Genomic DNA, 12314 nt, shown 5'->3' with positions numbered 1-12314 from the left:
GGTATAAGGGTTTATATACTGGGGTGAGCCTATGATGCTCCTCTGCCCCCTCAACTCCTCTCTCCTTTCTCCTCTTGCCTTCGGCCACACTCAGAGCCCTCAATACGGCAGCAGCAGACGCTATGCATCTTCGCTGCTCTCAGCGTCAGCACGCTCTCAGACTCTCTCTCTGTCTGACTGATCTGCTCTGACTGAACTGCCTGGCTCCACCCTCCATATATATATCCCTAACGGGCTCCCTCTGGTGGTGTGAGGTGGAAGGGTGAAGGTGTTTGTATGTAATGAGGGCCTCTTGTGGAGAAGTCCATCCATGCACCCTGGGTCCTGTGGTACCTGTGCATAGCAGGGTGCCACATTCCCCCCTAGTACAAATCAGTACTCCTGGACTGAAGCATTTTTTAACAGGTTACAACAATAATAATAATTATAATAACATTAATAAAGTTACAGTAAGTCCCGTAACCTGGTGTCCATTTCACCGAAAAAAGAACATGAGGGACGCGCCTGAAAACCCTCAAAGTAGGCCCTGGGCGTGGCTACAGGGCATAAGTGATCCAGGTGCTGGACCACGTCTTTGACGTCTGTGGTCATTTATAGGGCACTTTGATAACTAATGGCACATATTAATTTCAGTTTACATAATAAACAATATGCAATACCCACTGGGTAACTATTTACAATTTAGGCACTTCATGCTTATTCCCTAAACCTGGCAGAGATTTGTCCTTGTGTGCTGCGTGTGGACCTTCGTAGCACTGGGGTGTCACTAGTGTCTGTGCGTACCCTTTCTGTTAATCTAGCAGGTGTACGTGCTGGTAGATTATAGAACTGCCTTAATCTCTCTATGAGACTGGCAAGTACACTGTCCACTGGGCCTTCAGGCTCCATCTCAATGGGTAATCCTCCTCTTACTGGGGATTCTTCCTGTTCCTGAGCAGGTTCTTCTAGAGCACTCACAGGTTCTTCTTGTGGCTGATAGAAGTGTATTACGGGTATAATCACTGCTCCATCAAGTTGAGGCGAGTCCACAGGGAAATCTCCTAGAACTGTGTGAAGCACGTCTTCCTTGGGTTCTTCCGGTGCTATAGGAGGTACATCTTTTTCCGTTGTCTTCAGTAGACCTGGGCACACTTTCAGATGGTCTCTTGAGACTTTTGCAGTTGTTTTACCTCCATCTTTGCTAATCAGGCAGGTTTTACTGTTGTAAAATTTGGAGTTCAGCACTGTGCAGGGCTCTCTTTCCCACTGGTCATCGAACTTGTGACTTCTTCTCTTCCGCTTTAGCACTATCTCTCCAGGTGCCAAGGGTTCAGACTGTCTTCGACACAGGCCTGTACTCTCCTGTACTGCTCTTGCCGATTTGTATCCCAGTCTTCAGTGGACATACAGTATCTGCTTCAGGTTCTACCACTCCGAGTTCCAGGTCCATGGGAAACTTTCCGGGTTTTGCTCTCATGAGGTACGCTGGAGTACAATTAGTAGAACTCACAGGTATGTGATTGTACAGATCTACCAGGTCAGGTAGTTTGTCTTGCCACTGGTTTCTTTCTTCCAAGGGTAAGGTTTTCAGCAGATCTATGATGTTGTTGTTCATTTTCTCACACAAACCATTGGTCTGAGGGTGATACGGCGTAGTCCGGATCTTCTTGCACCCATACAGATGACAGGATTCTTTAAACAGCTCGGCTTCAAAGGCAGGGCCTTGATCCCTCAGCACTTTGTCCGGGTATCCATGGGGCCTGCAGAAGTATGCTTGGAACGTTCTTGCTGCAGTCTCTGCTGTCAGTTCCTTGACAGGGGCTACCACCAGGAACCGGGAATAATGATCCACCATGGTCAGGGCATAGGAGTAGCCTGACCTGCTGGGTGACAGCTTGACGTGATCCAGAGCAAAGATCTCCAGGGGCTGGGTTGTCTTGATGGACTGCAAGGGTGCTTTCTGGCTGCCGTAGTCTTTTCTTCTGAGGCTACAGGGCCCACAATTCCTGCACCACCTCTCTATAGAGCTCCGCATTCCAACCCAATAGAACCGGTCCTTCAGCTGGGTTTCCAGCTTCTTCCAGCCAAAGTGACCTGCTTGATCGTGGTAGGCCTCCAACACCATCTGGATATCTGTCCTGGGTACAACAATCTGCCACACCATTTCATGGGTCTTGGGGTTGACATATCTTCTGCACAGCTTCTCTCTGTAGATGAACAGCCGGCTTCTCTCATTCCACAGTTGTTTGGCTTGTGGAGGAGCATCCTGGGTGATCAGTCTTTTGATGAGGCTGACAACCGGGTCACTGTCTTGAGTCTCCTTCCAACTGTGATGGGGTAGAGCATTCAGCGTCCTTCCCTAACGTCTTCTGGTGACGTGTTGCTCATAGACCACTCCGCTTCGGTGGAAAGCAGGTAATTCAACTTCCTCTAAATCATCCACTTCATCCTCGGTGTCTGACTGGTGAGGCATCCTTGACAGGGCATCAGCATTGGTGTTCTTGTGACCTGCCCGGTACTTGATGGTGAACTGATAATTTGACAGTCTGGCCACCTGACTGTTCCATGGCTCCCCACCTGGCTGTCTCCAGGTGTGTCAAGGGATTGTTGTCAGTAAAAGCTGTAAACTTAGTTGAGGCTAGGTAATGCTTGAACCTTTCAGTGATAGCCCAAACCAAGGCCAGGAACTCCAGCTTGAAGGAACTATAGTTCTCCGGGTTCCTCTCGGTAGGGCGTAGCTTCCTGCTGGCATACGCAATTACCTTCTCTCTTCCATTTTGCTTCTGGGACAACACAGCTCCCAGTCCCTCGTTGCTGGCATCGGTGTACAGCAGGAAAGGCTGGCTGTAGTCAGGGTAAGCCAGGATTTCTTCACCAGTCAGGATTTCCTTCATTACTGCAAAGGATTCGGCCTGTTCTTTGCCCCACTGGAATGAAGGACTTTTTCCTCTTTTGGACTGTCCTACCAGGAGGTCTTGTAGAGGTGCTACCTTTTTGGTACAGTCCTTTATGAACCTCCTGTAGTACCCGACCAGTCCCAGGAATTGTCGTACTTTTTTGATGCTTCTCGGTTCAGGCCACTTCTGGATGGCAGTGACCTTCTCCGGGTCTGGTGCTACTCCCTCCGAGCTGACTACGTGCCCCAGGTACTGAACCTTCAGCTTGAGCAAGTGGCATTTGGAAGGCTTTAGTTTCATCCCATACCGGGACAATGCTTCAAATACCTCCGCCAGGTGCTTCAGATGGTCCTCATACATCCTCGAGTACACGAGAAGGTCATCCAGGTACAGCAGCACTGTCTCGAAGTTCCGGTGTCCCAAGCAGCATTCCATCAGCCTGTGGAACGTTCCGAGTGCATTGCAGAGTCCAAATGGCATACTGTTGAACTCGCACAGTCCCATCGGGGTGGTGAAGGCCGTCTTCTCCCGGTCTTCCTCAGCAACGAGACTTGCCAGTACCCGCTAGTGAGATCCAGTGTAGAGAAGTAATTGGCAGATTTTAGTAAAGCCAGGGATTCCTCTATACGGGGCAAAGGGTATGCATCTTTATGTGTTGTGCGATTAATCTGTCTATAATCTACATCCATTCTCATACTACCGTCCTATTTCCTGACCAGGACCAGGGGAGCTGCCCAGGGGCTACAGCTATCCCTTACTACCCCTGTCTTTTTCATATCACGCAACATTTCCTTGGCTTTCTGATAACGTGCTGATGGTATGTGTCGGTAACGCTACTCAATGGGTGGATGGTTACCGGTGGGTATGTGGTGTTGTACCCCTTTAACCCTTCCAAAGTCAAGTGGATGTTTACTAAACATTTGTTCATATTCCTGAACCACTCTGTAAACACCGTGTTTCTGATGGACAGGAGTGGTGTCAGTCCCAACATGGAGCTGTTGACACCAATCCTCCAGCTGAGCTTTGGAGTCGTTGTCTTCCACTGCCTCTGGTGGAGTCAAGGATTCCACTGTGTGTATGGCATCATCATTCACAGTATACAATTCAGTAACAGTGGCATACATTGGCAATTTAACTTCCTCCTCCCCACAATTTAGGAGTCGTACGGGCACCCTCCCATTGCGTACGTCAACTACCCCTCTAGCAGTTAAGAGTGTAGGTCTGTGCTCTGAGTTAATGGGTTCCACTACTGCCTGGTAGTTCTGTCCCTTGAGACCTATTGCTGCCCTACACCAAATCAGCATCTCACTCATTGGGGGAATCACAATGGGTATCGGGTCTGTCACCCGTACATTACCAGTCTCACCACCGGTTAGCTTTACCTGTTGCTGGTACAGGAGGGCTCGAATCTCTCTCTGGAGCACCTTCCTCTGCCCTGGTTTGGCAGTGTCAGCAATCTGTTGGAGCAAAAACAACACTTCTCCCAAACAGTTATCAACAATATTTGTACCAAGTATCATACACAAGTCTGTATCACCAGGGTTAGATTCTATGACAATTAGTCCTTGGTCCTTTAGTTCCACTCTCCCCACCTTCACTGTCACGTCCTTAACCCCTACTAGGTTAAGAGGAAGGCCATTAGAGGCATACACAGAGAGGTTCGGGGCTGGCGAGTGGAGTTCACCTATGAACCAGTACCTTTTGTAGAGGACATCAGGTATGATGGTTACCTGTGAGCCGGTGTTCAGTAACGCAGGTATAGCTATGCCGTCAAGCACGATGGACAGGAAAGGCCTTCCTCCTACAAACCGATGGTACCAGCTTGATGGACCTGGTTGATTTACTCCTGGGTGTCGGCCCTCGGGTTTGCCCGTTTAAAGGACAGTTCCGCACTGTGTGGCCTGCCTTGTAGCAACGGTAGCAGATGAAGTCTCCTGGAGGGTGACATTGGTCGTTGGTCCTCCCACGGGGTGGCGTTGTCCTCCTCCGGGGTGGCGTTGTCCTCCTACGGGGTGGCGTTGTCCTCCTTCTTCTCCTCATCCAGGGAACATCCTCAGGGCTGTCGGCGAGAAGGATCCTTCCTTCCGGCTCCGGATCCGTCTGTAGCTGCAGGGTGCTCAGGACAGTGGCCAGGGTTTTACTTAGCTGACGCACTTCAGAGCGCAGGCTGTCCAGCTCGCTAGGAGGCACTGTTTGCATTTTTGTTTCAGCCGTCAATGAAGGAGCAGTGGGTGCTGCTGACACTGTGGTGGCCCCACCCTGGTAACGCTGGATAGCAGTCCCTGATGTTTCCAGGGGCTGTAGACCCTTAATAGCCATGTCCTTCAGGGTGTCAAAGGTGGCATCTGGATGATCTAAAGCCCACCACCATACAGTTCTGCTCTCCTCCTGGGACCTCAACCCCCGGATGAACTGTTCCATCAGCATTTTATTCTCACCTTGTATGTGACGCGCCCCCTGGGCCTGTGTTGTGTGGGGAATACCCGGAGCCGGATCGCTGGGGGTTGTCGTCTCCGTGGCATTGACCTGGTCCGTGCCCAGGGTGGTCAATTCAGTGGCAGTCTTATTAGTGTTATAATAGTCCGACTACGCCACCCGTGGATTGCGGTCAGTGGGGACCACCGCTGCAAGGCAGACCGCTGAGGCCAGTGTTATATGTGCAGCTAAGAATGGGATGACTCCCCACGGGAGAAGTATAGCCTCAGGGCAGTTAGTGTGGATGATGGGAGTGATGGTGCATGAGCGCAGCAGGAATAACTCAGTCCGTGCAGTGCAGTTCAGGGTCTTTACTGATGTTATAAAGCAGACCCTCCTGGGAGTACTGGCTAGCAGTAGAGGCCTGGTCAGTCTGAGAGCGAGCAGGATCTCCCCTGGCCAGGTGGAGTTGTAGGCCTCCCCGTCTATCTGTACTCTTCCTGGCTACCTTGCTGTATGCGGGTAAAAGTAGCCCACGTCCCGGAGTATACCGTGTGGTGCTCACCCGTACGGCCGGTGACTTGGGGCCTTCTGTTAGCCTCTGCTCCACAATGGCGGTGCTGGTCCCTTGCTTGTGACCGTGCCTCCGGGCTTCTATGGCCAGAGGACCTGGAATCCCCTGCCGGTTGGATTCTGCTGCTGGACCTAGATGTCCCCACTGTCTCGGACTCTGTGTCCGGTCTTAGTATCTTCAGCCAGGGCTAGCTATCTAGCTTCCAGCCCCTGGCACTCGCTCCTGCTCCTACAGAGCTCCTAGGTCTTCCTTTCCCTGTGTCTGCTGTCCTCCAGACCCGACTGCGTCTCTGTCTGGGACTTCACTCTGTCTCACTAACCCCGCCCCAGACCCAGTTTATATAGGGCAGATTCCTCCCCTCCCAGGACTGGGGCAGGAGGTGTGGCATGCTTGAGGGCTCCTGACCAGGAGACCTCCCACTTTCTCTCAGACATAATATTTCTATTGCTGTGGTAACCAGACCCCTGGTGTGCCACATATGCTGGCTGGACTAACCTGTTTCAGGGCCCGCAAGGCTTCCTGTAAGCGCCAGGCATAGTCCCGGATACTGTCCTCAGGTTTCAGGGTGCAGTGGTAGAACTTCATCCGGAGATCTGTCTCAGTGCGGTTTTCAAAGACAGTTTGCAGTCTCTTAAAGATAATGGATACTGATTTCTGGTCTGCGGCTGGCCAGGTTTCAATTTCCCGCTTTGCGGCACCAGTCAATTGTCCCAGCACAACAGTTGCTCTCTACTTACCAGTCATTGAGTACATATCCAGTACACCGCATATTTTTCTCTTGAACCAAGACAGGGTGTCTGGTTTGCCATCATACCGGGGAAGCCATTTCGCTCCAGGGATATACGGCAGGGCCATGGGTATCAACGAAGTCACGACCCCTGCTGGTGGGGCGGCCGCTCCAGCCTGTGCAGCGTCGGGCGCAAGTTGGGCATCAGGAGCGTTAACCGGTGCTCTGGTGGCTTGCTGGTCGTCGACCATAGTTGCGCCCCCCTAGTAAACCGTAGCCTACCTTATTTACTTGGATCGGGTAGGCCGCAGCTCCGCAGGTGACGGTCTCCTTCCAGGACCTTGCGTCTCCCTCGCGGCTGACGTCAGAGCGTGTGACGCGCCCCCTGGGCCATGGGGTACCCGGAGCCGGGCCTGTAGATGCTGGGGGTTGTAGTCACCGTGGCGGTGACCTGGTCCGTGACCCAGGTGGTCAATCCAAGGGTAGTAGATGTGTATAGGTTATATAGTGTCCGACTACGCCACCTGTGGAATGCGGTTAATAGGGACCGCCACTGCGGAACAGTCCTCTGAAGTCGTGGTGGTATAGCAGCAAAGGTAGTATAGCTCCCCACAGGAAGAGTTAGCTTCATGGCAGTGTGTGTGGATGATGGTGGTTGTGCAGGGTATCGCGGTGCAGAAATAACCACAGAGTCCGTATAGTGCAGTCCCAGGGTCTTTACTGGTAGCAATTAGACAGGCCTGGATCGATTGCCTTCCTCATGCCAGCCCAGTAGAACCGTTGACATAGCAGGACTTCCAACTTCTTCTATCCGAAGTGTCCTGCTCCATCGTGGTACGCTTCTAAGACCATTGACGCATCCCGCCTCGGGACTACCACCTGCCAGACCAGTTCATGTGTCCGGGAGTTGATGGCTCTTCGATACAGCTTCCCTTCATAGATGAATAACTGCCCTTCTCCTTCCACAACTGTTTGGTCTCCTCTGGAGCATCTGGATCAGGGTGTGAGTCAGCTTGTGTCAGCAACTCCTTGACTAGGCGGACAGCCGGGTCACTATCTTGCATTTCTGCCCATCCGTAGTGGGGCAAGGGATTAAACGTGGCTTCTTTGTTGGCGGAGCACCTGTTCTTCACACAGTGGGAGCACTGGGTTACCCCATGACGGTGGAAAGTGGGGATCTCTATCTCCTCCAGTTCCTCCGGGTCTTCTCCCCCATCTGGCAAGTTAGGCATCCTGGACAGCGCATCAGCATTTGCATTCTTGCGCCCAGCCCGGTACTTGATGGTGAACTCATAATTAGACAGTCGGGCCATCCATCTTTGTTCCAGGGCACCAAGTTTCTCAGTGTCCAGGTGCGTCAGCGGGTTGTTGTCTGTGAAGACGGTGAATTTGGAGGAGGCGAGATAATGCTTGAAGCGCTCGGTCACGGCCCAGACTACGGCGAGGAACTCCAACTTGAAGGAGCTGTAGTTATCAGGGTTCCTTTCTGTGGGCAGGAGCTTCCTGCTGGCGTAGGCAATCACTCTTTCTCTGCCCTGCTGGATCTGGGACAGCACCGCTCCCAGCCCCACGTTGCTCGCGTCTATATGGCGTATGAATGGTTGGCCATAGTCAGGGTAGGCCAGGATCTCGTCCCCTGTGAGAGCCATCTTCAGCCGGCTGAAGGATTCATCTTCCAGCTTATCCCATTTGAATGGAGGCTTTGGGTTTTTGTCCTTCCTGGACTGGCCTACTAAGAGGTCCTGCATGGGTGCCACCATCTTGGTGAAGCCTTGGATAAATCTTCGGTAGTAGCCCACCAACCCGAGGAACTGCCGCACTTCATTGATAGTGGAGGGTCTTGGCCAGTCCTGGATTACTGTAACCTTGTCAGGGTCTGGTGCTACACCTTCAGCGCTTACCACATGACCTAGGTACTGTACCTTGGGCTTCAACAGGTGGCATTTTGACGGCTTCACCTTTAGGCCATAACCAGCTAGGGCTTCAAACACCTCTGCCAGGTGCTTCAGGTGATCTTCATAGGACTTGGAGTATACTATGACGTCATCCAGGTACAGCAGGACTGTCTCGAAGTTCTTATTTCCTAGACAGCACTCCATCAACAGCTGGAAGGTTCCTGGGGCATTGCAGAGCCCGAATGGCATGCAGTTGAACTCGCTAAGGCCCATCGGGGTTGTGAATGCGGTCTTCTCTTTATCCGCCTCTGCCACAGGAACCTGCCAATACCCACTAGTGAGATCCAAAGTAGAGAAATAATTAACAGATTTTAATGCAGCTAGTGACTCCTCAATCCTGGGTAACGGGTAGGCATCTTTATGTGTAATGCGGTTAATTTGCCTGTAGTCTACACACATTCTCACTGTGCCATCCTTTTTCTTGACGAGAACTAATGGAGCTGCCCAGGAGCTATAACTGTCTCTTATCACCCCAGCCTCCTTCATCTCTCTTAACATCCCTTTGCCATTTTGGTAGTGTGCTGGGGGTACAGGCCGGTACCTCTCCTTGATGGGTGGATTGTCTCCCGTGGGGATATGATGTTGAACCCCTTTCACCTGCCCGAAGTCTAGCGGGTGTTTTCTGAAGACCCGCTCATACTCCTGGACAACCCGGTATACTCCATGTTTTTGGTGTTGAGGGGTGGAGTCAGTGCCCACGTGTAGCTTCTGACACTAGTCCTCCATCTGTTCCTTGGAGCCATTATCCTCCGCCAGTTTGGATGGAGGTAAGGGTTCCACTGTCTTTATGGAATTGTTGCCAACGGTGAATAATTTGGCTAGAGTAGCATACCGGGGCAAATGGACTTCTTTCTCCCCAATATTCAGGAGGCGGACTGGCACTCTCCCATGGATGACATCAACCACCCCCCTGGCTGTCAAGATGGTGGGCCTACTGTCAGAGTATACGGGCTCCACCAGGGCCTGGTAATCTCGACCCCTGAGACCGATTGCTGCCCGACACCATATCATCATCTCACTTCTTGGGGGCATGGCAATGGGGAACGGGTCACTCATCCTGACACTGCCAATTTCACCACCAGACAGTTCTACCTGTTGTCTTCTCATCAGGGCTCTGATTTCTCTCTGCAGAACCCGCTGCTGACTGGAACTGGCGGTCTCCGCAACCTGCTGTAACAAGACAATAATTTCTGAAAGACAATTTTCAATGACATTAGTGCCTAAGGTTATCATAGGATGACTTTCTCGGCGATCAATGTCAACAATTATCATTCCTTGTGCTGGCAATTCCACTTTGCCAACTTTTATGGTCACTTCTTTAAACCCCACCTGAGGTACGGGCTGACCATTGCTGGCATAAATGTTCACCTGGACGGCGGGTAATGTCCGAATCAGTCCAGTATCGTTTATAAAGAATGTATGGCATAGTGGTCACCTGGGATCCAGTGTCCAGCAACGCACTCATTGGGATGCCATCAAGTACGACAGGTAGGACCGACAGGCTTCCAACGTACAGTACAGACCAAAAGTTTGGACACACCTTCTCATTTAAAGATTTTTCTGTATTTTCATGAATATGAAAATTGTACATTCACACTGAAGGCATCAAAACTATGAATTAACACATGTGGAATTATATACTTAACAAAAAAGTGTGAAACAACTGAAAATATGTCTTATATTCTAGGTTCTTCAAAGTAGCCACCTTTTGCTTTGATGACTGCTTTGCACACTCTTGGCATTCTCTTGATGAGTTTCAAGAGGAAGTCACCGGAAATGGTCTTCCAACAATCTTGAAGGAGTTCCCAGAGATGCATAGCACTTGTTGGCCCTTTTGCCTTCATTCTGCGGTCCAGTTCACCCCAAACCATCTGGATTGGGTTCAGGTCTGGTGACTGTGGAGGCCAGGTCATCTGGCATAGCACCCCATCACTCCCCCTCTTGGTCAAATAGCCCTTACACAGCCTGGAGGTGTGTTTGGGGTCATTGTTCTGTTGAAAAATAAATGATGGTCCAACTAAACGCAAACCGGATGGAATAGCATGCCGCTGCAAGATGCTGTGGTAACCATGCTGGTTCAGTATGCCTTCAATTTTGAATAAATTCCAACAGTGTCACCAGCAAAGCACCCCCACACCATCACACCTCCTCCTCCATGCTTCACGGTGGGAACCAGGCATGTAGAGTCCATCCGTTCACCTTTTCTGCGTCGCACAAAGACACGGTGGTTGGAACCAAAGATCTCAAATTTGGACTCATCAGACCAAAGCACAGATTTCCACTGGTTTAGTGTCCATTCCTTGTGTTTTTTAGCCCAAACAAGTCTTTTCTGCTTGTTGCCTGTCCTTAGCAGTGGTTTCCTAGCAGCTGTTTTTTCCATGAAGGCCTGCTGCACAGTGTCTCCTCTTAACAGCTGTTGAAGAGATGTGTCTGCTGCTAGAACTCTGTGTGGCATTGACCTGGTCTCCAATCCGAGCTGCTGTTAACCTGCGATTTCTGAGGCTGGTGACTCGGATAAACTTATCCTCAGAAGCAGAGGTGACTCTTGGTCTTCCTTTCCTGGGGCGGTCCTCATGTGAGCCAGTTTCTTTGTAGCGCTTGATGGTTTTTGCAACTGCACTTGGGGACACTTTCAAAGTTTTCCCAATTTTTCGGACTGACTGACCTTCATTTCTTAACATAATGATGGCCACTCGTTTTTCTTTACTTAGCTGCTTTTTTCTTGCCATAATACAATTTCTAACAGTCTGTTCAGTAGGACTATCAGCTGTGTATCCACCTGACTTCTGCACAACACAACTGATGGTCCCAACCCCATTTATAAGGCAAGAAATCCCACTTATTAAACCTGACAGGGCACACCTGTGAAGTGAAAACCATTTCCGGTGACTACCTCTTGAAGCTCATCAAGAGAATGCCAAGAGTGTGAAAAGCAAGAACCTAGAATATAAGACATATTTTCAGTTGTTTCACACTTTTTTGTTAAGTATATAATTCCACATGTGTTAATTCATAGTTTTGATGCCTTCAGTGTGAATGTACAATTTTCATAGTCATGAAAATACAGAAAAATCTTTAAATGAGAAGGTGTGTCCAAACTTTTGGTCTGTACTGTACTTATCTCGCCAGCTGTGTGGGCCTGGTGATCTTATGCCTGGGGGTTGACTCTCTGCCCCAGGTTTTGCTCGTTTAAATTACAGTACCTTGCATAATGTCCTGGCTTGTGACAGCGGCGGCAGATGGGTTGTCCGTCCTGGTCGTAGCGGTCGCTGTTCCTCCCTCTGGTTGGTGGAATCCTCCTCTGTCGTCGCCACGGGACGTCCTCCGGACTGGAAGCCAGCTGGATCTTTTCCTTGGGGGATACCTGCAAGGACTGCACAGTTTTGGTTAGTGTAGCTACACTTTTAGTCAGCTCTTGGACCTGAAGGTGCAGGTCTGTAGACGGATCATTGTCCAGAGTCTGTGCATCAGCTCCTACAGGCTCTGGGGAAAAGGGAGCCACCTCCTGGTGGTAGGTGATAGCTGGGCGCCGGTAAGGTATAGCGCCACCTGGTTTTGGTTCTCGCAGCACCCGGATGGCTCTGTCTTTAAATTGTGCAAAGTCCAGATCAGGGTTTTGCAGAGCCATTATGCGCAGCTGTGTCCTGTGGGCGCTGGACAGTAGACCCTCTATAAACTGCTCAGTTAACAGTCAGTCCTCATCATGCACGCTGTCAGGGTCTACCTGTTTGATGGCCCTCAGCGTCTCCTGCAGGTTTAAAGCATTG

This window comes from Phyllobates terribilis, unplaced genomic scaffold, assembly GCF_046119375.1.
Source record: "Phyllobates terribilis strain yellow unplaced genomic scaffold, ASM4611937v1 Scaffold_1__5_contigs__length_1240528914, whole genome shotgun sequence".
NCBI classification, from domain to species: domain Eukaryota; kingdom Metazoa; phylum Chordata; class Amphibia; order Anura; family Dendrobatidae; genus Phyllobates; species Phyllobates terribilis.
The sequence above is the reverse complement of the archived record's forward strand: the minus strand, read 5'-3'. Positions refer to the sequence as shown.